This window comes from Bombina bombina, chromosome 5 (genome assembly GCF_027579735.1).
Source record: "Bombina bombina isolate aBomBom1 chromosome 5, aBomBom1.pri, whole genome shotgun sequence".
NCBI classification, from domain to species: domain Eukaryota; kingdom Metazoa; phylum Chordata; class Amphibia; order Anura; family Bombinatoridae; genus Bombina; species Bombina bombina.
The window spans coordinates 46,109,688-46,135,437 of record NC_069503.1 but is presented as its reverse complement, the minus strand read 5'-3'; the positions used below and the strand labels follow the sequence as shown (position 1 = coordinate 46,135,437).

General features: G+C 35.4%; 1 protein-coding gene across 1 annotated transcript in view; it reads left to right on the top strand.

Annotated features, from left to right (window-relative positions):
- Window positions 1–24,145, top strand: part of LOC128659805 (gastrula zinc finger protein XlCGF8.2DB-like) — a 92,160-nt gene extending 68,015 nt beyond the window's left edge. The window contains exon 3 of the transcript XR_008402481.1: window positions 23,801–24,145. The gene's annotated coding sequence lies outside the window, so the exon portion shown is untranslated. The remainder of the gene's footprint in view (window positions 1–23,800) is intronic.
- Window positions 24,146–25,750: the final 1,605 nt, after the last annotated feature.

The window sequence follows — 25,750 nt, the reverse complement described above, 5'->3', positions numbered from 1 at the left end:
GGCCCCTATATAGGTCTTGGTCCACCTAAACTCTTTAGCCTCTGATGAAGCGCATGTACGCATGCGCGAAACGCGTCAGGTGTCTATCTGTACCTACACCTGTCATTTGGCCATTTGGCTGAATAAAAGATACTAACTTCAAGTTTGTTGTCTCCGGGTCTCCTACTTATTTTTCCCCCTGGTGGGATTTACCTTCTTCATTTTATATATATATATATATATATATATATATATATATATATATATATATATATATATATGTACACACACACTGTATATAATACATACGGTAACCACTCAACAGCTCCTGAGCCTACCTACAGTAGGTACCCTTTTCAACAAAGGATAACTAGAGGTTATAATAAATCATAATATAAGTAACTTGAAAGTTGTTTAAAATCAAATACTCTCATATATTGGGTTTAATGTCACATTAAATTCATTATTCCATCTAACTTTATGTGGTGTTGATTTGACAGCCTCAGAAAACAAAAAGTGTCCTGTTTTACACGGCATATTTTGATTTGATTGATAAAAATTAGCACTTTATTTTGGTTTTGTTGTTTTTTTTTTTTTTTTCCTTTTAGTTTTTCGTACCAACCAATTGACAAAATATAGTAATAATATAGTGTTGAAACGATAATGTTTTTGTCACTTAAACAAGAATTATACTTGCCATGTTTGGTATACGGTTAAATAAGAAATGGTGAGGGGAGGGGGGGGCAGTGGGCCTCTTTGCTCTAAAATGCCCGGGCCCTTTTTTAGTCCTGCCTGACACAAATCTTTATTAACAGCCTCACACTATTGTGTTTTATATAATGATGAGAAAATATTGTTCTGTATTTTGTTATGATAAAGATAAAACATTTCACATTCACATTTCACATCATATAAGAAACTGAGTTTATATAAAATACCACTGCATTTACTCTTAATTATTCACTTAATACACACTGTGCGGCTCTCTTTGCTAGTGAAGGGTTAATACACAATGTGCTGCTCTCTGTACTAGTGAAGGGTTAATACTCACTGTGCTGTTCTCTGTGCTAGTGAAGGGTTAATACACACCGTGCTGCTCTCTGTACTAGTGAAGGGTTAATACACACTGTGCAGCTCTCTGTGCTAGTGAAGGGTTAATACACACTGTGCTGCTCTCTATACTAGTGAAGGGTTAATACTCACTGAGCTGCTCTCTGTGCTAGTGAAGGGTTAATACACACTGTGCAGCTCTCTTTGCTAGTGAAGGGTTAATACACACTGTGCTGCTATCTGTGCTAGTGAAGGGTTAATACACACTGTGCTGCTATCTGTGCTAGTGAAGGGTTAATATACACTGTGCAGCTCTCTGTGCTAGTGAAGGGTTAATACACACTGTGCTGCTCTCTGTGCTAGTGAAGGGTTAATACACACTGTGCTGCTCTCTGTGCTAGTGAAGGGTTAATACACACGGTGCTGCTCTCTGTGCCAGTGAAGGGTTAATACACACGGTGCTGCTCTCTGGGCTAGTGAAGGGTTAATACACACTGTGATGCTCTCTGTGCTAGTGAAGGGTTAATATACACTGTGCAGCTCTCTGTGCTAGTGAAGGGTTAATACACACTGTGCTGCTCTCTGTGCCAGTGATGGGTTAATACACACTGCTTCTCTCTGTGCTAGTGAAGGGTTAATACACACTGTGCTGCTCTCTGTGCCAGTGAAGGGTTAATACACACTGTGCTGCTCTCTGTGCTAGTGAAGGGTTAATACACACTGTACTGCTCTCTGTGCTAGTGAAGGGTTAATACACACTGTGCTGCTCTCTATAATAGTGAAGGGTTAATACACACTGTGCTACTCTCTGTGCTAGTGAAGGGTTAATACACACTGTGCTGCTCTCTATACTAGTGATGGGTTAATACACACTGTGCAGCTCTCTGTGCCAGTGAAGGGTTAATACACACTGTGCTGCTCTCTGTGCCAGTGAAGGGTTAATACACACTGTGCAGCTCTCTGTGCCAGTAAAGGGTTAATACACACTGTGCAGCTCTCTGTGCTAGTGAAGGGTTAATACACACTGTGCTGCTCTCTGTGCTAGTGAAGGGTTAATACACACTGTGCTGCTCTCTGTGCTAGTGAAGGGTTAATACACACTGTGCTGCTCTCTGTGCTAGTGAAGGGTTAATACACACTGTGCTGCTCTCTGTGCTAGTGAAGGGTTAATACACACTGTGCTGCTCTCTGTGCTAGTGTAGGGTTAATACACACTGTGCAGCTCTCTGTGCTAGTGAAGGGTTAATACACACTGTGCAGCTCTCTGCTAGTGAAGGGTTAATACACACTGTGCTGCTCTCTGTGCCAGTGAAGGGTTAATACACACTGCAGCTCTCTGTGCTAGTGAAGGGGTTAAAACAAAGTGCAGCTCTCTTCTCAGTGCCAGTGAAAGTGCTAATATATATTGTGTAGCTTTATGTATATAGTGTAGCTGTAATGCACTAGTAGAGGATATGACAGTGACAATGTGCTCAGTGCTAGTGAAAGTGCTAATATATATTGTGTAGCTTTATGTATATAGTGTAGCTGTAATGCACTAGTAGAGGATATGACAGTGACAATGTGCTCAGTGCTAGTGAAAGTGCTAATATATATTGTGCAGCTTTATGTATATAGTGTAGCTGTAATGCACTAGTAGAGGATATGATAGTGACAATGGGCTCAGTGCTAGTGAAAGTGCTAATTTATATTGTGTAGCTTTATGTATATAGTGTAGCTGTAATGCACCAGTAGAATATATGACAGTGACAATGTGCTCAGTGCTAGTGAAAGTGCTAATATATATTGTGTAGCTTTATGTATATAGTGTAGCTGTAATGCACCAGTAGAGGATATGACAGTGACAATGTGCTCAGTGCTAGTGAAAGTGCTAATATATATTGTGTAGCTTTATGTATATAGTGCAGCTGTAATGCACTAGTAGAGGATATGACAGTGACAATGTGCTCAGTGCTAGTGAAAGTGCTAATATATATTGTGTAGCTTTATGTATATAGTGTAGCTGTAATGCACTAGTAGAGGATATGACAGTGACAATGTGCTCAGTGCTAGTGAAAGTGCTAATATATATTGTGTAGCTTTATGTATATAGTGTAGCTGTAATGCACTAGTAGAGGATATGACAGTGACAATGGGCTCAGTGCTAGTGAAAGTGCTAATATATATTGTGTAGCTTTATGTATATAGTGTAGCTGTAATGCACTAGTAGAGGATATGACAGTGACAATGTGCTCAGTGCTAGTGAAAGTGCTAATATATATTGTGTAGCTTTATGTATATAGTGTAGCTGTAATGCACTAGTAGAGGATATTACAGTGACAATGTGCTCAGTGCTAGTGAAAGTGCTAATATATATTGTGTAGCTTTATGTATATAGTGTAGCTGTAATACACTAGTAGAGGATATGACAGTGACAATGGGCTCACTGCTAGTGAAAGTGCTAATATATATTGCGTAGCTTTATGTATATAGTGTAGCTGTAATGCACTAGTAGAGGATATGACAGTGACAATGTGCTCAGTGCTACTAACAGTGCTAATATATATTGTGTAGCTTTATGTATATAGTGTAGCTGTAATGCACTAGTAGAGGATATGACAGTGACAATGGGCTCAGTGCTAGTGAAAGTGCTAATATATATTGTGTAGCTTTATGTATATCGTGTAGCTGTAATGCACTAGTAGAGGATATGACAGTGACAATGTGCTCAGTGCTAGTGAAAGTGCTAATATATATTGTGTAGCTTTATGTATATAGTGTAGCTGTAATGCACTAGTAGAGGATATGACAGTGACAATGGGCTCAGTGCTAGTGAAAGTGCTAATATATAGTGTGTAGCTTTATGTATATAGTGTAGCTGTAATGCACTAGTAGAGGATATGACAGTGACAATGTGCTCAGTGCTAGTGAAAGTGCTAATATATATTGTGTAGCTTTATGTATATAGTGTAGCTGTAATGCACTAGTAGAGGATATGACAGTGACAATGGGCTCAGTGCTAGTGAAAGTGCTAATATATATTGTGTAGCTTTATGTATATAGTGTAGCTGTAATGCACTAGTAGAGGATATGACAGTGACAATGTGCTCAGTGCTAGTGAAAGTGCTAATATATATTGTGTAGCTTTATGTATATAGTGCAGCTGTAATGCACTAGTAGAGGATATGACAGTGACAATGTGCTCAGTGCTAGTGAAAGTGCTAATATATATTGTGTAGCTTTATGTATATAGTGCAGCTGTAATGCACTAGTAGAGGATATGACAGTGACAATGTGCTCAGTGCCAGTGAAAGTGCTAATATATATTGTGTAGCTTTATGTATATAGTGTAGCTGTAATGCACTAGTAGAGGATATGACAGTGACAATGTGCTCAGTGCTAGTGAAAGTGCTAATATATATTGTGTAGCTTTATGTATATAGTGTAGCTGTAATGCACTAGTAGAGGATGTGACAGTGACAATGGGCTCAGTGCTAGTGAAAGTGCTAATATATATTGTGTAGCTTTATGTATATAGTGTAGCTTTATGTATATAGTGTAGCTGTAATGCACTAGTAGAAGATATGACAGTGACAATGTGCTCAGTGCTAGTGAAAGTGCTAATATATATTGTGTAGCTTTATGTATATAGTGTAGCTGTAATTCACTAGTAGAGGATATGACAGTGACAATGTGCTCAGTGCTAGTGAAAGTGCTAATATATATTGTGTAGCTTTATGTATATAGTGTAGCTGCAATGCACTAGTAGAGGATATGACAGTGACAATGTGCTCAGTGCTAGTGAAAGTGCTAATATATATTGTGTAGCTTTATGTATATAGTGTAGCTGTAATGCACTAGTAGAGGATATGACAGTGACAATGTGCTCAGTGCTAGTGAAAGTGCTAATATATATTGTGTAGCTTTATGTATATAGTGTAGCTGTAATGCACTAGTAGAGGATATGACAGTGACAATGGGCTCAATTCTAGTGAAAGTGCTAATATATTGTGTAGCTTTATGTATATAGTGTAGCTGTAATGCACTAGTAGAGGATATGACAGTGACAATGTGCTCAGTGCTAGTGAAAGTGCTAATATATATTGTGTAGCTTTATGTATATAGTGTAGCTGTAATGCACTAGTAGAGGATATGACAGTGACAATGTGCTCAGTGCTAGTGAAAGTGCTAATATATATATTGTGTAGCTTTATGTATATAGTGTAGCTGTAATGCACTAGTAGAGGATATGACAGTGACAATGTGCTCAGTGCTAGTGAAAGTGCTAATATATATTGTGTAGCTTTATGTATATAGTGTAGCTGCACTAGTAGAGGATATGACAGCGACAATGGGCTCAGTGCTAGTGAAAGTGCTAATATATATTGTGTAGCTTTATGTATATAGTGTAGCTGTAATGCACTAGTAGAGGATATGACAGTGACAATGTGCTCAGTGCTAGTGAAAGTGCTAATATATATATTGTGTAGCTTTATGTATATAGTGTAGCTGTAATGCACTAGTAGAGGATATGACAGCGACAATGGGCTCAGTGCTAGTGAAAGTGCTAATATATATTGTGTAGCTTTATGTGTATAGTGTAGCTGTAATGCACTAGTAGAGGATATGACAGTGACAATGTGCTCAGTGCTAGTGAAAGTGCTAATATATATTGTGTAGCTTTATGTATATAGTGTAGCTGTAATGCACTAGTAGAGGATATGACAGTGACAATGTGCTCAGTGCTAGTGAAAGTGCTAATATATATTGTGTAGCTTTATGTATATAGTGTAGCTGTAATGCACTAGTAGAGGATATGACAGTGACAATGTGCTCAGTGCTAGTGAAAGTGCTAATATATATTGTGTAGCTTTATGTATATAGTGTAGCTGTAATGCACTAGTAGAGGATATGACAGTGACAATGTGCTCAGTGCTAGTGAAAATGCTAATATATATTGTGTAGCTTTATGTATATAGTGTAGCTGTAATGCACTAGTAGAGGATATGACAGTGACAATGGGCTCAGTGCTAGTGAAAGTGCTAATATATATTGTGTAGCTTTATGTATATAGTGTAGCTGTAATGCACTAGTAGAGGATATGACAGTGACAATGTGCTCAGTGCTAGTGAAAGTGCTAATATATATTGTGTAGCTTTATGTATATAGTGTAGCTGTAATGCACTAGTAGAGGATATGACAGTGACAATGTGCTCAGTGCTAGTGAAAGTGCTAATATATATTGTGTAGCTTTATGTATATAGTGTAGCTGTAATGCACTAGTAGAGGATATGACAGTGACAATGGGCTCAGTGCTAGTGAAAGTGCTAATATATATTGTGTAGCTTTATGTATATAGTGTAGCTGTAATGCACTAGTAGAGGATATGACAGTGACAATGTGCTCAGTGCTAGTGAAAGTGCTAATATATATTGTGTAGCTTTATGTATATAGTGTAGCTGTAATGCACTAGTAGAGGATATGACAGTGACAATGTGCTCAGTGCTAGTGAAAGTGCTAATATATATTGTGTAGCTTTATGTATATAGTGCAGCTGTAATGCACTAGTAGGGGATATGACAGTGACAATGTGCTCAGTGCTAGTGAAAGTGCTAATATATATTGTGTAGCTTTATGTATATAGTGTAGCTTTATGTATATAGTGTAGCTGTAATGCACCAGTAGAGGATATGACAGTGACAATGTGCTCAGTGCTAGTGAAAGTGCTAATATATATTGTGTAGCTTTATGTATATAGTGTAGCTGTAATGCACCAGTAGAGGATATGACAGTGACAATGGGCTCAGTTACTAATTCTATAAATTTACAACATTTAAAAATGTTAAAAAACATCCAAATATATCTGAAATGTTTGCATTTTGTTATTTTGTCTGATTGGCTGCTGATTAACGTGTGACTTCTCTGCATGTATTCTGGGAGATGTAGTTTAGTATTGAACTGGCCTTTGTTCCCCTCCCATTTACTTCCTGTGCAGCTGCTGCTGGGTGCAAAGTACTCTATCTGCAGAGTGGAGCTCCACTCTAGACAGGAAACATGTGACCTCCACTGCAATTTTTTTTTTTTCAAATAAAACTTTAATGTAGCAAACAACCAAAATGCACAATCATTCAGAAAACGTTTGTTTTTTTTTAAATAAACTTTATGCACAATCATTTAGAAAACGTTCTATTATTGTGTTCTATATTAGGCAAAGTATGAGCAAATGTAATGATTATTCTAAGTTATAAATAGATCATCTCAGGAAATCACAGGACTAATTCTTTAGTTTTCATGTATTATCTACTGTTTTAAATGAACAATATTGAACTATTTAAAGCTCCACTCTACACAACAAAAATGTGACATCCACATCCTCCATGGGGAAGTTCTCTTTAAACAAGAAGAAGGTTTGCTGCTTTCTTTTTTTTACCGTATTTAACCCCGTAGAAACCTTTAGCGTTAGCGACCAAGGCTGTTTTTACATTGCTGCGGTGTTTGTGTTTATCTGTAATTTCCCTCTTAATGATTTTTTACCATATTTAACCCCGTAGTGACCTGACTGTTGTACCAATTTTTTAGCGTTAGCGACCAAGGCTGTTTTTACATTTTTGCGGTGTTTGTGTTTAGCTGTAATTTTCCTCTTACTCCTTTACTGTACCCACACATATTATATACCGTTTATATACTCATTACTGTACCCGCACATATTATATACCGTTTATATACTCATTACTGTACCCACACATATTATATACTGTTTATATACTCATTACTGTACTCACACATATTATATACCGTTTATATACTCATTACTGTACCCACACATATTATATACCGTTTATATACTCATTACTGTACCCACACATATTATATACCGTTTATATACTCATTACTGTACCTACACATATTATATACCGTTTATATACTCATTTACTGTACTCACACATATTATATACCGTTTATATACTCATTACTGTACCCACACATATTATATACCGTTTATATACTCATTACTGTACCCACACATATTATATACCGTTTATATACTCATTACTGTACCCACACATATTATATACCGTTTATATACTCATTTACTGTACACACACATATTATATACCGTTTATATACTCATTACTGTACCCACACATATTATATACTGTTTATATACTCATTACTGTACCCACACATATTATATACCGTTTATATACTCATTACTGTACCCACACATATTATATACCGTTTATATACTCATTACTGTACACACACATATTATATACCGTTTATATACTCATTACTGTACACACACATATTATATACCGTTTATATACTCATTACTGTACCCACACATATTATGTACCGTTTATATACTCATTACTGTACCCACACATATTATATACCGTTTATATACTCATTACTGTACCCACACATATTATATACCGTTTATATACTCATTACTGTACACACACATATTATATACCGTTTATATACTCATTACTGTACCCACACATATTATGTACCGTTTATATACTCATTACTGTACCCACACATATTATGTACCGTTTATATACTCATTACTGTACCCACACATATTATATACCGTTTATATACTCATTTACTGTACCCACACATATTATATACCGTTTATATACTCATTACTGTACCCACACATATTATATACCGTTTATATACTCATTTACTGTACACACACATATTATATACCGTTTATATACTCATTTACTGTACCCACACATATTATATACCGTTTATATACTCATTACTGTACCCACACATATTATATACTGTTTATATACTCATTACTGTACCCACACATATTATATACCGTTTATATACTCATTACTGTACCCACACATATTATATACCGTTTATATACTCATTACTGTACTCACACATATTATATACTGTTTATATACTCATTACTGTACCCACACATATTATATACCGTTTATATACTCATTACTGTACCCACACATATTATATACCGTTTATATACTCATTTACTGTACCCACACATATTATATACCGTTTATATACTCATTATTGTACCCACACATATTATATACCGTTTATATACTCATTACTGTACCCACACATATTATATACCGTTTATATACTCATTACTGTACTCACACATATTATATACTGTTTATATACTCATTACTGTACTCACACATATTATATACTGTTTATATATTCATTTACTGTACCCACACATATTATATACCGTTTATATACTCATTACTGTACCCACACATATTATATACCGTTTATATACTCATTACTGTACCCACACATATTATATACCGTTTTTATACTCATTACTGTACCCACACATATTATATACCGTTTATATACTCATTACTGTACCCACACATATTATATACCGTTTATATACTCATTACTGTACCCACACATATTATATACCGTTTATATACTCATTACTGTACACACACATATTATATACCGTTTATATACTCATTACTGTACCCACACATATTATATACCGTTTATATACTCATTACTGTACCCACACATATTATATACTGTTTATATACTCATTACTGTACACACACATATTATATACCGTTTATATACTCATTACTGTACCCACACATATTATATACTGTTTATATACTCATTACTGTACCCACACATATTATATACCGTTTATATACTCATTATTGTACCCACACATATTATATACTGTTTATATACTCATTACTGTACACACACATATTATGTACCGTTTATATACTCATTACTGTACCCACACATATTATATACCGTTTATATACTCATTACTGTACACACACATATTATATACCGTTTATATACTCATTTACTGTACTCACACATATTATATACTGTTTATATACTCATTACTGTACCCACACATATTATATACTGTTTATATACTCATTACTGTACCCACACATATTATATACCGTTTATATACTCATTTACTGTACTCACACATATTATATACCGTTTATATACTCATTTACTGTACCCACACATATTATATACCGTTTATATACTCATTACTGTACCCACACATATTATATACCGTTTATATACTCATTATTGTACCCACACACATTATATACCGTTTATATACTCATTACTGTACCCACACATATTATATACCGTTTATATACTCATTACTGTACCCACACATATTATATACCGTTTATATACTCATTTACTGTACTCACACATATTATATACCGTTTATATACTCATTTACTGTACCCACACATATTATATACCGTTTATATACTCATTACTGTACCCACACATATTATATACCGTTTATATACTCATTACTGTACCCACACATATTATATACCGTTTATATACTCATTACTGTACCCACACATATTATATACCGTTTATATACTCATTTACTGTACCCACACATATTATATACCGTTTATATACTCATTACTGTACCCACACATATTATGTACCGTTTATATACTCATTACTGTACACACACATATTATATACCGTTTATATACTCATTACTGTACACACACATATTATATACCGTTTATATACTCATTACTGTACACACACATATTATATACTGTTTATATACTCATTACTGTACCCACACATATTATATACCGTTTATATACTCATTACTGTACACACACATATTATATACCGTTTATATACTCATTACTGTACCCACACATATTATATACCGTTTATATACTCATTACTGTACACACACATATTATATACCGTTTATATACTCATTACTGTACACACACATATTATATACTGTTTATATACTCATTACTGTACCCACACATATATACCGTTTATATACTCATTACTGTACCCACACATATTATATACTGTTTATATACTCATTACTGTACCCACACATATTATATACCGTTTATATACTCATTACTGTACCCACACATATTATATACCGTTTATATACTCATTACTGTACCCACACATATTATATACCGTTTATATACTCATTACTGTACCCACACATATTATATACCGTTTATATACTCATTACTGTACCCACACATATTATATACCGTTTATATACTCATTACTGTACCCACACATATTATGTACCGTTTATATACTCATTTACTGTACCCACACATATTATATACCGTTTATATACTCATTACTGTACCCACACATATTATGTACCGTTTATATACTCATTTACTGTACCCACACATATTATATACCGTTTATATACTCATTTACTGTACCCACACATATTATATACCGTTTATATACTCATTACTGTACCCACACATATTATATACCGTTTATATACTCATTATTGTACCCACACATATTATATACCGTTTATATACTCATTTACTGTACCCACACATATTATATACCGTTTATATACTCATTACTGTACCCACACATATTATATACCGTTTATATACTCATTACTGTACCCACACATATTATATACCATTTATATACTCATTTACTGTACCCACACATATTATATACCGTTTATATACTCATTACTGTACCCACACATATTATATACCGTTTATATACTCATTACTGTACCCACACATATTATATACCGTTTATATACTCATTACTGTACCTACACATATTATATACCGTTTATATACTCATTTACTGTACTCACACATATTATATACCGTTTATATACTCATTACTGTACCCACACATATTATATACCGTTTATATACTCATTACTGTACCCACACATATTATATACCGTTTATATACTCATTACTGTACCCACACATATTATATACCGTTTATATACTCATTTACTGTACACACACATATTATATACCGTTTATATACTCATTACTGTACCCACACATATTATATACTGTTTATATACTCATTACTGTACCCACACATATTATATACCGTTTATATACTCATTACTGTACCCACACATATTATATACCGTTTATATACTCATTACTGTACACACACATATTATATACCGTTTATATACTCATTACTGTACACACACATATTATATACCGTTTATATACTCATTACTGTACCCACACATATTATGTACCGTTTATATACTCATTACTGTACCCACACATATTATATACCGTTTATATACTCATTACTGTACCCACACATATTATATACCGTTTATATACTCATTACTGTACACACACATATTATATACCGTTTATATACTCATTACTGTACCCACACATATTATGTACCGTTTATATACTCATTACTGTACCCACACATATTATGTACCGTTTATATACTCATTACTGTACCCACACATATTATATACCGTTTATATACTCATTTACTGTACCCACACATATTATATACCGTTTATATACTCATTACTGTACCCACACATATTATATACCGTTTATATACTCATTTACTGTACACACACATATTATATACCGTTTATATACTCATTTACTGTACCCACACATATTATATACCGTTTATATACTCATTACTGTACCCACACATATTATATACTGTTTATATACTCATTACTGTACCCACACATATTATATACCGTTTATATACTCATTACTGTACCCACACATATTATATACCGTTTATATACTCATTACTGTACTCACACATATTATATACTGTTTATATACTCATTACTGTACCCACACATATTATATACCGTTTATATACTCATTACTGTACCCACACATATTATATACCGTTTATATACTCATTTACTGTACCCACACATATTATATACCGTTTATATACTCATTATTGTACCCACACATATTATATACCGTTTATATACTCATTACTGTACCCACACATATTATATACCGTTTATATACTCATTACTGTACTCACACATATTATATACTGTTTATATACTCATTACTGTACTCACACATATTATATACTGTTTATATACTCATTTACTGTACCCACACATATTATATACCGTTTATATACTCATTACTGTACCCACACATATTATATACCGTTTATATACTCATTACTGTACCCACACATATTATATACCGTTTTTATACTCATTACTGTACCCACACATATTATATACCGTTTATATACTCATTACTGTACCCACACATATTATATACCGTTTATATACTCATTACTGTACCCACACATATTATATACCGTTTATATACTCATTACTGTACACACACATATTATATACCGTTTATATACTCATTACTGTACCCACACATATTATATACCGTTTATATACTCATTACTGTACCCACACATATTATATACTGTTTATATACTCATTACTGTACACACACATATTATATACCGTTTATATACTCATTACTGTACCCACACATATTATATACTGTTTATATACTCATTACTGTACCCACACATATTATATACCGTTTATATACTCATTATTGTACCCACACATATTATATACTGTTTATATACTCATTACTGTACACACACATATTATGTACCGTTTATATACTCATTACTGTACCCACACATATTATATACCGTTTATATACTCATTACTGTACACACACATATTATATACCGTTTATATACTCATTTACTGTACTCACACATATTATATACTGTTTATATACTCATTACTGTACCCACACATATTATATACTGTTTATATACTCATTACTGTACCCACACATATTATATACCGTTTATATACTCATTTACTGTACTCACACATATTATATACCGTTTATATACTCATTTACTGTACCCACACATATTATATACCGTTTATATACTCATTACTGTACCCACACATATTATATACCGTTTATATACTCATTATTGTACCCACACACATTATATACCGTTTATATACTCATTACTGTACCCACACATATTATATACCGTTTATATACTCATTACTGTACCCACACATATTATATACCGTTTATATACTCATTTACTGTACTCACACATATTATATACCGTTTATATACTCATTTACTGTACCCACACATATTATATACCGTTTATATACTCATTACTGTACCCACACATATTATATACCGTTTATATACTCATTACTGTACCCACACATATTATATACCGTTTATATACTCATTACTGTACCCACACATATTATATACCGTTTATATACTCATTTACTGTACCCACACATATTATATACCGTTTATATACTCATTACTGTACCCACACATATTATGTACCGTTTATATACTCATTACTGTACACACACATATTATATACCGTTTATATACTCATTACTGTACACACACATATTATATACCGTTTATATACTCATTACTGTACACACACATATTATATACTGTTTATATACTCATTACTGTACCCACACATATTATATACCGTTTATATACTCATTACTGTACACACACATATTATATACCGTTTATATACTCATTACTGTACCCACACATATTATATACCGTTTATATACTCATTACTGTACACACACATATTATATACCGTTTATATACTCATTACTGTACACACACATATTATATACTGTTTATATACTCATTACTGTACCCACACATATTATATACCGTTTATATACTCATTACTGTACCCACACATATTATATACTGTTTATATACTCATTACTGTACCCACACATATTATATACCGTTTATATACTCATTACTGTACCCACACATATTATATACCGTTTATATACTCATTACTGTACCCACACATATTATATACCGTTTATATACTCATTACTGTACCCACACATATTATATACCGTTTATATACTCATTACTGTACCCACACATATTATATACCGTTTATATACTCATTACTGTACCCACACATATTATGTACCGTTTATATACTCATTTACTGTACCCACACATATTATATACCGTTTATATACTCATTACTGTACCCACACATATTATGTACCGTTTATATACTCATTTACTGTACCCACACATATTATATACCGTTTATATACTCATTTACTGTACCCACACATATTATATACCGTTTATATACTCATTACTGTACCCACACATATTATATACCGTTTATATACTCATTATTGTACCCACACATATTATATACCGTTTATATACTCATTACTGTACCCACACATATTATATACCGTTTATATACTCATTACTGTACCCACACATATTATGTACCGTTTATATACTCATTTACTGTACCCACACATATTATATACCGTTTATATACTCATTACTGTACCCACACATATTATATACCGTTTATATACTCATTACTGTACCCACACATATTATATACCATTTATATACTCATTTACTGTACCCACACATATTATATACCGTTTATATACTCATTACTGTACCCACACATATTATATACCGTTTATATACTCATTTACTGTACACACACATATTATATACCGTTTATATACTCATTTACTGTACCCACACATATTATATACCGTTTATATACTCATTACTGTACCCACACATATTATATACTCATTACTGTACCCACACATATTATATACTCATTTACTGTACCCACACATATTATATACTCTTTACTGTACCCACACATATACTCATTACTGTACCCACACATATTATATACTCTTTACTGTACCCACACATATTATATACTCATTACTGTACCCACACATATTATATACTCTTTACTGTACCCACATATATTATATACTCATTACTGTACCCACACATATTATATACTCATTACTGTACCCACACATATTATATACTCTTTACTGTACCCACACATATTATATACTCATTACTGTACCCACACATATTATATACTCATTTACTGTACCCAAACATATTATATACTTGTGACAGACCCTTCTGTCAGGACTGAAAGTGTTAACTTTATTTTCTAACCACAAGTGGCTGGCTCCAGCTACAATCTAATTAATGCTTAGCATTCTATTGTTTGATCACCTCCAGAGAGAAAGTGATAAGAAGAGTCAAGAGTGTCTTGTGGTTGAAGTGTTTAAGTAATATAATCCTATTGTATCATGTCAAGGGCGCTTCTCCCTTTTATCTAATGTACAACATTCTTTCAACCCCCATCTGAGGGGGGGTCAAAAACCTGTATAAATCTGTGTGCTGCCTTCAAATAAAGTTGTCATTCTGTTTTAAACCTGAAACTGGCTGGGTTGTGAATTGCTGATTGTCTATGCAGGACATTGTTCATCTGGGGTTAACCCTTGGTACACAGTTGGTACCGTAACATTGGTGGCAAGCGACGGGAGAATCCTTATCGCCCAGAAGAGCAACTACACAAGCCAGTAACCTCAGGAAGAGGGGGATTATTACAATACTGACTAAGATGGAAAGAGTACCAGGGACAGAAGGAACCAATGGGCCCAGCATATCAGACAGAACCCCTGAAGAAGCAAACTTTGATCGGGCGGTTAAAATAAGACTGGCATATTATGGCCCCAACCCATCTGCCGAAATTATCGACCGGGTCATAGCAGCTGTGGAGGCCAACCTACTTCGCCAAAGCGGCGCTGCAGCAGCCCAAGTCACAGCAACCCCAGTGGAAAAGGGAAAAGTACATTTTGCAGCTTTTAAAAACTTCCTGGAAACAGAAGGAGAGATTGATGGGTACCTTGCGGATTTTGAGAGGCAATGTGCACTACACAAGGTACCCGCAGAGGACTGGGTCACGATATTATCCGGAAAATTATCCGGCCGGGCCAGTGAGGCTTTTCGGGCCATTCCAGATGAGGAAGTTGGGGATTATAATACTGTGAAAGAGGCTCTGCTCTCCAGGTATGCGGTTACACCGGAGGCATACCGGAGACGGTTCAGAGACACTGTTAAATTGGCTGGCGATTCCTACGTTGAGTGGGCATGTAAGGTGCACCGCACAGCATCGCACTGGATGGCGGGGTGCCAAGCCGTGTCTGGGGAAGAGGTGCTGCAGCTATTCCTGTTGGAACACTGCTTCGACAAGTTACCCGCAGGAGTTCGAGAGTGGGTTCGGGACCGTAAACCCTCCACCCTGCATGAAGCGGCTCGCTTGGCAGATGAGTATACGGATGCCCGCAAACTGGACACTGCTACCACTAAGCCCCCTGCCAGAGTGGAGTACAGACCCCCAGTCACCCCAGCACCTGCCAGTTACCAACCCCCAGCGCACCGCTATACCACACGGTCTCGGGCCACGAACTACCCTCAGAGAGCCTGGTTCAATTCGCGGGGCTACTCACAACCTATTCGGTGCTTTGGATGTAAGCAACTAGGGCACAAAAGACCAGAGTGTCCCCTAAACGCAGCGAATCAAGCACAGTCCTGGAGAAGACCCGCTAGCGGAATCCCACGTAATCCTCAGCCTGCGGCCCGCTACGTAGAGGCGCAAGAATGCTGGGGCATCCTACATGAGGCAGACCTTGTGCAAGCTGCCCACCGGAATAACCGGCAACTGGTTAAAGTGAATGGGAAGGAGGTCAGTGGTCTACGGGATACTGGTGCTACCATGACCTTGCTTCGAAAGAACTTGGTGTCTGAGAAACAGCACACAGGAGACACTGTGGCTGTGAGGGTAGCAGGGGGCACTGTGTTCCGCCTGCCTGTTGCCAGGGTGCATTTGGATTGGGGAGGGGGCGCTAGACCTGTGAATGTGGGGGTCATGAAGGATTTACCAGCTGATGTTCTCCTTGGAAATACCTTGGTCCCCCTTGTTTCTGCCTATGCTCCCATGGGTCCCGCTGATGTTAACCCTGTGACTACCCGTGCTCAGATCCGTGCAGCAGAGACTGACCCCCCTGCTGCTAAGCCCCAGGACGCTGAGCTCAGTAAATCTCTATCCGCTATTGATATGTGGAAGTCCCGTTACAATGCGCTGATGAAGGAGAAGAGTCACGTAGAGGATGAAATGGTCACGTTAAATAATCATGTAACAGTGCTAGCGGGAGAGAAGAGGAGTGCAGAGGAAAAAGCACGTTTAGAACAGGAATCTCTGCTAGACAAGCTGCACCGACAGACTGCAGAAAACACCAGCTTGAGAGTGGAACATGAAACATTAAGGACAAACTTAGTGACACTGGAGGAGAAGCTGACGCTGGCTCATAGGGAGGTGCAGCAACTCAAGGGCACCCTATGTCAGTATGAAGGGATTGTGGATACCTATAAAGAGCAGGTACAAAAACCACGTAAAGAAGCCGATGATATTTTGAAGGACTGTTTAGCCCTAGTCGGGGCACTGAAGAGGTTGAACCCTTATTTATACAGACAGGGATTCTCTCTCATAACGGGAATACAGATGGATTGTCCCAGCAAACTGACATGCCTACCACCTCCTAGTCCGGTCATCCCCAGGTTGACCCGCAAAAGGGTCAAGCCGGGTCTGCCGGAGTGTTCCACAAGGGGGGAGCTATGTGACAGACCCTTCTGTCAGGACTGAAAGTGTTAACTTTATTTTCTAACCACAAGTGGCTGGCTCCAGCTACAATCTAATTAATGCTTAGCATTCTATTGTTTGATCACCTCCAGAGAGAAAGTGATAAGAAGAGTCAAGAGTGTCTTGTGGTTGAAGTGTTTAAGTAATATAATCCTATTGTATCATGTCAAGGGCGCTTCTCCCTTTTATCTAATGTACAACATTCTTTCAACCCCCATCTGAGGGGGGGTCAAAAACCTGTATAAATCTGTGTGCTGCCTTCAAATAAAGTTGTCATTCTGTTTTAAACCTGAAACTGGCTGGGTTGTGAATTGCTGATTGTCTATGCAGGACATTGTTCATCTGGGGTTAACCCTTGGTACACAGTTGGTACCGTAACAATACTCATTTACTGTACCCACACATATTATATACTCATTTACTGTACTCACACATATTATATACTCATTTACTGTACCCACACATATTATATACTCCTTATTGTACCCACACATTATATACTCATTATTGTACCCACACATATTATATACTCATTTACTGTACCCACACATATTATATACTCTTTACTGTACTCACACATATTATATACTCATTACTGTACCCACACATATTATATACTCATTACTGTACCCACACATATTATATACTCATTTACTGTACCCACACATATTATATACTCTTTACTGTACTCACACATATTATATACTCATTATTGTACCCACACATATTATATACTCATTTACTGTACCCACACATATTATATACTCTTTACTGTACTCACACATATTATATACTCATTACTGTACCCACACATATTATATACTCATTACTGTACCCACACATATTATATACCGTTTATATACTCATTGCTGTACCCACACATATTATATACTCATTTACTGTACTCACACATATTATATACTCATTACTGTACTCACACACATTATATACTCTATACTGTACTCACACATATTATATACTCATTACTGTACTCACACACATTATATACTCTTTACTGTACTCACACATATTATATACTCATTACTGTACCCACACATATTATATACCGTTTATATACTCATTACTGTACCCACACATATTATATACTCATTTACTGTACCCACACATATTATATACTCTTTACTGTACCCACACATATTATATACTCATTTACTGTACCCACACATATTATATACTCATTACTGTACCCACACACATATTATATACTCATTTACTGTACCCACACATATTATATACTCATTTACTGTACCCACATATATTATATACTCATTACTGTACCCACACATATTATATACTCATTTACTGTACCCACACATATTATATACTCATTTACTGTACCCACACATATTATATACTCTTTACTGTACCCACACATATTATATACTCATTACTGTACCCACATATATTATATACTCATTTACTGTACCCACACATATTATATACTCTTTACTGTACCCACACATATTATATACTCATTTACTGTACCCACACATATTATATACTCATTACTGTACCCACACATATTATATACTCATTTACTGTACCCAAACATATTATATACTCATTTACTGTACTCACACATATTATATACTCATTTACTGTACTCACACATATTATATACTCTTTACTGTACCCACACATATTATATACTCATTACTGTACCCACACATATTATATACTCTTTACTGTACTCACACACATTATATACTCTTTACTGTACTCACACACATTATATACTCATTACTGTACTCACACATATTATATACTCATTACTGTACCCACACATATTATATACTCATTACTGTACTCACACATATTATATACTCATTTACTGTACTCACACACATTATATACTCATTACTGTACTCACACATATTATATACTCATTACTGTACCCACACATATTATATACTCATTTACTGTACCCACACATATTATATACTCTTTACTGTACCCACACATATTATATACTCATTACTGTACCCACATATATTATATACTCATTTACTGTACCCACACATATTATATACTCATTACTGTACCCACACATATTATATACTCATTTACTGTACCCACACATATTATATACTCTTTACTGTACCCACACATATTATATACTCATTTACTGTACCCACACATATTATATACTCATTACTGTACCCACACACATATTATATACTCATTTACTGTACCCACACATATTATATACTCATTTACTGTACCCACATATATTATATACTCATTACTGTACCCACACACATATTATATACTCATTTACTGTACCCACACATATTATATACTCTTTACTGTACCCACACATATTATATACTCATTACTGTACCCACACACATATTATATACTCATTTACTGTACCCACACATATTATATACTCATTTACTGTACCCACACATATTATATACTCATTTACTGTACCCACATATATTATATACTCATTACTGTACCCACACACATATTATATACTCATTTACTGTACCCACACATATTATATACTCTTTACTGTACCCACACATATTATATACTCATTACTGTACCCACACACATATTATATACTCATTACTGTACCCACACATATTATATACTCTTTACTGTACCCACACATATTATATACTCATTACTGTACCCACACATATTATATACTCATTTACTGTACCCAAACATATTATATACTCTTTACTGTACCCACACATATTATATACTCTTTACTGTACTCACACACATTATATACTCTTTACTGTACTCACACACATTATATACTCATTACTGTACCCACACATATTATATACTCATTACTGTACTCACACATATTATATACTCATTTACTGTACTCACACACATTATATACTCATTACTGTACTCACACATATTATATACTCATTACTGTACCCACACATATTATATACTCATTTACTGTACCCACACATATTATATACTCTTTACTGTACCCACACATATTATATACTCATTACTGTACCCACATATATTATATACTCATTTACTGTACCCACACATATTATATACTCATTACTGTACCCACACATATTATATACTCATTTACTGTACCCACACATATTATATACTCTTTACTATACCCACACATATTATATACTCATTACTGTACCCACATATATTATATACTCATTACTGTACCCACACATATTATATACTCATTACTGTACCCACACCTATTATATACTCTTTACTGTACCCACACATATTATATACTCATTTACTGTACCCACACATATTATATACTCATTTACTGTACCCAAACATATTATATACTCATTTACTGTACTCACACATATTATATACTCTTTACTGTACCCACACATATTATATACTCTTTACTGTACTCACACACATTATATACTCTTTACTGTACTCACACACATTATTTACTCATTACTGTACTCACACATATTATATACTCATTACTGTACCCACACATATTATATACTCATTACTGTACCCACACATATTATATACTCATTACTGTACTCACACATATTATATACTCATTACTGTACCCACACATATTATATACTCATTACTGTACTCACACATATTATATACTCATTACTGTTCCCACACATATTATATACTCATTACTGTACTCACACATATTATATACTCATTACTGTACCCACACATATTATATACTCATTACTGTACTCACACATATTATATACTCATTACTGTACCCACACATATTCTATACCGTTTTTCTCGCCATAAGATTGACTTTCTACAGATACCATTCTTTTCATCATATCATATAATTTTTACTAAATCTTTTTTATAAATTATGATTAAAAATATTAAAAACCACACTTTTTTTTTTACTTTTACCCCCAAAATCTTTTACGCATCTACAACCCCCGAGAAAACAACATGGCTAAACAGTTTCTTCATTTTGTCCTGAGTTTTGAAATACCCAATTTTCAATTTTTACGATTTAACCTTTTTCTCCTTCAGTGACCTTTTAACCCCAACCCTCCCCCTAGATCTACCAATAAGCCTAGATCTAACCCTAACCCTACATAACTATTTATTTTTAAGATTTTTACTATTTAATTTTTTTTTCATCTGTTACAGCTGCGGTCCTTAAGGAGATAAAGGGATAGTAAATTCAAAATGTAACTTGCATGATTCAGATAGAACCTGTCATTTTAAGACACTTATAAATTCACATCTATTTTTAAATGTGCTTTGTTCTCTTGTTATCCCTTGCTGAAAGAGAATACGCACATATTCAACACTAGTGGGAGCTAGCTGCTGATTTTTGCCTGCACACATTTGTCTTTTGCGATTGGATGACTATGGCTCCATTCGGGCAGCGCTCCAAGCAAACTGGGACTCGCTTGTAGCGTTTTCCTCACATTTGCAAGTGAGATGCCTGGCGTTTTTGAGTGCTCTGATGACGTAAGTCCCAGCGCTTCCATCGTGCTGGAAAAGCTGTCACTTTTCAGAGCAAGCTCAGACGCTTGGCAACATGGCAGCCTCCACACACGTTTTGCTGTGGAGGCTGCCTTGTTTGTATAAGCAGCAAAGGAGGGACAGGTGAGGCAGATAAGTCTGACAGCAGCATTTAGTACAGGGCAAATTGGAGATAGGTTAAGTAAGCCCTGTACTAAATGCTGCTGTCATGCTTATCCGGTGTTATGCTGAGAATTGTTTCCCCAGTGTCTCTGGTTTCCCCTGCCTCTCGGCAAACATCGGAACTCTGACCCACTTCCATTCAGCTGCTCTCAGCTCAGCACCTGTAGTATTATTAGCTGAATGGGGCAGGATAAGCTACAGGGGCTGAGCTGAGAACAGCTGAATGAAGGTGGGTCAGAGTTCCAATGTTTGCCGAGAGGCAGGGGAAACCATTCTCGAACAACGGTGTTGTGTAAACAGCTTAAATAAAAATAATCCTCCACTAATAAAGAGAGACACAATTTAAACATTTTTACAGTCAGCTACAAGGGAGCTTATTTAAAAACGTTCGTTTTCTCTAAGCTCCCTTGCTTGTGACGTCACCTAGCGCCACGTCATCGCTGGAAGTGAAGCGCCTCCACTAGCTCCTGAGCGCTGTGGAGGCGTTATATGTGTTCATCTTGCTGCCAGTAGTGCAATGTTGTTCCTTCAGCAAAGGATAATAAGAGAACGAAGCAGATTTTATAATGGAAGTAAATTGGAAACTGCATGTTCTTTCTGATTTATAAAAGTCTGTTTTTGACTTGAGTGTCCCTTAAATGATTTTTTATTTATTATGAAAATAACAGTTTTGATTCTGACTATGACTAAGTTTCCTCCCATGTGCTTGACACAGGAGCCAGCAATCATTAAAGATCTACACATTGCTATACAATGGGTTGTCAAGAATGAGGCACTGTTCTGTGGGCGCATAACCATGCGAAGTTATGGGTCAATGAATGAAGATGACCGCCAGAAGCCCATAGATAACGTGATGCAAAGAGAAGAACCAGAAGCAAGGGAGCCATTCCTCTTTGTATTTCAGCACAGAGAAGATATGGAGTTGTTTTTGCAGGCATGTCTTGACCAACAGGGCCTCCAAGTTAATGCCATGTTCAACAAATGACTGATGGACAAGGGGCGGTGGTGTGTTTCTGTTTAAATTATTGATAATAATAAAAAAATAAGATAATTAACACCATTTCTGAGTCATTGCTTTAATAACACACTACCACAAGTATGAAGGTACAAGATAATTATAGTTAACAGTATATATATATATATATATATATATATATATAGCAGTAGCCTATTGTTGCTTCTGCTTTCATAGTATAAGGTTAGGGTTATAAGTTCAAATGGTTTCTGACCTTGATTGAACACGATTCTCCAGAGCTCCGGGGAACAGCAAGAAAGCACACAAGCAAAGAGAGTGTTTCTCACTAGTTCCGTTTACTGTAAGTATACACAGCAGTTATATAGCAGTCTCGCATCATGAGGCTACAGGAAATGCAGTTAGAGGAGTAACATAAAATGTCCATATATGTCTATCTAAGAAACATGTTAAAGGAAGTTGTGGGTGTTGTTTGCTGTATTACAGACAATCATATGAGTTTCAAAATGCCCTCATGTGTCGGTTACAAGTCACCCACTAACATAATATACCCATCAACACACAGACACATAAAACACACAAAGACATAGAGACACACACACCCCCTCACCGAGACATCCAGAGAAAACAGAGACATACACTCTCAGAGAGACACCCACAGAAACTGCACATACATACACACACCCTCACAGAGACAACCAAAGAAAACACACAGACATACTCGCACACCCTCAGAGAGACATCCACAGAAAACGCATACATACATACATACACACACCCACCCTCAAAGAGACATCCACATAAAAAAAAAAGTCATACACATCCACCCTCACAGAGGCATCAAGAGGAAATACACAAAGACATACATACACACACCCTCACAGGGACACAAATAGAAAAAGCACAACGACATACGCACACACCCTCACAGACATACACAGAAAATGCACAAAGACATACACACCCACCCAGAGACCAACAAAAACAACAACAACAAAACAGTGTGTGACATGCATGATAAAAAAATTGCAGAAATTAAGAGATCACTTTTTAAACAATCAGATTTGCAAATGTGCAAACAAAAAATAAACTCTATGAATTCAAAATTGTAGATTAATGTTATCGGTAGATGGTTAGATGAAGAAAAGTACTTTTAAAAGGTTAACATATGTTTGTGTTTTGTCCCCCAAACAAGAGCAACACTTCAATTATGGTGTAAACATGTTCCCATCTGTCAGCTGTACTTATGGATTTTGAAAATGCTGTACTCTATATGGTCTTGGTGGAACCATAAGCCGTGGCACTAGGTCTCATACCATTAGATATGGTTAAATGCATGATTTAGGCTCGTTTGTATGTATTTCAAAATTAAGTCAGCTGTATTGTAAACTGAAAAGTGTTAAGTTAACCTGTATCATTTGAAACACTGAGAAATCTTAGTTTGAAAGTTTAACTTTTTATGCATATGTAAAAATCATAAATACACTGCTGCAGATTGCTAAAAAAAAATGTTTTTTTATGGACCCCTGGCCCCACCATACTACTACCACACTGAAGTTACAATCCAAAATTCCACAAAGAAATAAAAAAAAAATGACTATGTAAGTCCTACCTCCTCTGCAAATGAAAGTGCTCTGCCATCTGACTCAGACACACACTGTACAAACTTAAAGGGCTACTGGACCCACATTT